Below are 2,547 nucleotides of genomic sequence, written 5' to 3'. Positions count from 1 at the left end.
ATATACAAAAATCGTTTTAGAAATAGTTAAACTTTCATTCGAGTAATTTCTGTTAACACTTTCATTTAATACTTTAACTAATCTACAAACATTAGCATTTTTTACATTTTGAAATTTTTCTGTTTTCTAAATTTCAGTCTGAAATAATTTCATTTAGAGATTTCCCAATTGAAAAACGTAAGTTTAAATTTTGAACGCTTGCAAATTAATCCATGATTATTGAATCCCATCGAGTTAAAAATTATCCTTATTGAATAGTTGAAAATGTTTGAAAATTAGATTTGAGAATGTTTTAAAAGATGTCAAGGAAGTTTTAATTTGTTTTTATAATTTAAAGAAATTTCAAAGGTTTAATAAGATTTTAGAAGGGTTATTTAAAAAAATTCAAAAGGACTTTAGAAATCTTAAAAAAAATGTCTAGTTATTTTTATTTTTTCAATTTATAAAAATTTTGCTAGTCACTCAAAGAAAAAGACTGCTTAAGTTAAACGTCTGCAAAAAAGTCTATTAATAAATATCACGAGTTTACCGCAAGATCAATTTTGTAAATGAAAATTTTCAATCTAGTAATTTTATTTCATGATCAAATGTTTTCTAACTTTTTTCTATACATTATTGATTAAAAAGAAAATTTGAATTGCAAATGGGTTTTCTAACAGTAAAAAAAATGTCTGGTTAAATGAACCAGAATTCTGGTTAAATATGCCTTTACTATTTTTTCTGGTTAAAGTAACCAGAATTCTAGTTAAATCGCAGTATATTGTTTGTAAACTTTTTCAAACTTTGAAAGAGGTAAGAAAAATGAAATGCATAATAGGCAAAAAACTTAGAATATCTTATTTTTGAAATAATTGAGTTTTGATTTTAAAACACACGTTAAAATATCTAGAAGATTTTAGAATAATTAAAAGATTTTTTTAGGAAAACTGAATGATTTGAAAAGATATTTCAAAGGTGTAGAAGTTTTGTAAATGTCTTAAAGTAATTTAAAATTTGAAATTTTTTAGACATTTTAAAATATTCTATACATCTTTAAAATAATTTTTAGCAATTTTATAACATGTTGAGTATTTGGAAAAAAATATTAGAAGCTATTTAAGAATTTTGAAAGGATGAAATTTTGTTGTTAAATATCTCTAAGTTTTGTAGGTAATTGTAAAAATGTAATTTTTTATGATTAAAATTATTTGGAAATTTCAGAATTTTTGAAGAGATTAACAATATTTAAAAACATGAATAGTTTTTCGAAAATTTATTTTAAAAATTATTTCTTCAAATCTTCTAAAAGTCTTAAATATCTTTTAAGCTGATTCTAATTTTTCCTTATATTTTGTGTGCCCTGCAAAATAAAAAAAAATCATTACAATTTTCTGCATTTTTTTCGGCATATGTGAAACCTTTACAAATGTTTTTGATAATTTCTCCGGAATCGTACGAAAATTATATTTATATATCTTTAAAAAGAAACTGATAAGCCGTGATTCCTTTTTGTCAAATTTTGGAATGTGGTCTTACCTTTGTAACAAGCAAATAGTTATTCCAAATTTGTATTTTGTGTTAAAAATTATTGAAATTGTAAAAAAACGTAATTTTTTAACTCTAAACTCAAGCTGAAATTAATGGCCTAGATTTTTTTAAAGTTTTTTTTTCTATTTTTATCAACTGAAGATAATAACTCAGTTATTAGTACATATACTAAATTAGGAAATGTGAAAATTAATAAAAGTTAAAAGAAAATTAGATACTTTTTTATTTAATTTATTTTTATTAATTTATTTATTTATTTAAAGTTTAAATAAATACATTTTAATTAGATTATATAAGAAGTCTTCAAGAAAGCAGTTTTAAAGAGATTCTCATCTATTTATATTGCATTTGTTTTGCGGGGAAATATATTTCACGGAAACTCCCCAGGTAACAAAAATCCATTCATTTCTGTTGAATGGGTTTCGGAGGCTTTTGGATTGCGTATCTGTCACTGGAACTTCAAATTGCCGGTGATTTCTTTTTTAAAGACTTTTAGTCCTTATAATTTTGTTGACTAATTTATATGCCGTAAAAGACTAATAACTGAAATAGCAAAAGGAATCTAGTAGATCTGCGCATTTTTCCTTTTAATCTTTCGATAATTTATCAATTTAAAAAATCATGTAAAATATGGCAGCTTAACCCCAAAAAAGTCGGTCTAATTCAAAAAGAAGGAAAGCGATTCAATATAACCTTGCTTGAAATGGTCAATGCAGTACATGGCAGATTCGAAGCTGCTTGAGAAAATGACCGATTCACATAGTCGCAAATCGATTCTGTTTTAACTTTCTGAATCTGCAAATGACATGCGCAATTCACAGAGACGTCTATTCAATGGATTCTTTTTTCCTGGGTCTCCGCCGGTTCTGCGAACTAGAGGTGCTAAGATACAGCAAGAATCGAAGATTCCCCTCCGCCCTCCGCCCTACCAATATCATTTCAACAAATTGGGCGAATTCAGGAATTTTATCGTTCCGGACTTTTCTAATTTAAGAATTTTCCATAGTATGTAAAATATTA

The sequence above is a fragment of the Belonocnema kinseyi genome, chromosome 6 (genome assembly GCF_010883055.1).
Source record: "Belonocnema kinseyi isolate 2016_QV_RU_SX_M_011 chromosome 6, B_treatae_v1, whole genome shotgun sequence".
Taxonomy (NCBI): Eukaryota; Metazoa; Arthropoda; class Insecta; order Hymenoptera; family Cynipidae; genus Belonocnema; species Belonocnema kinseyi.
This window is presented reverse-complemented; position numbering follows the sequence as displayed.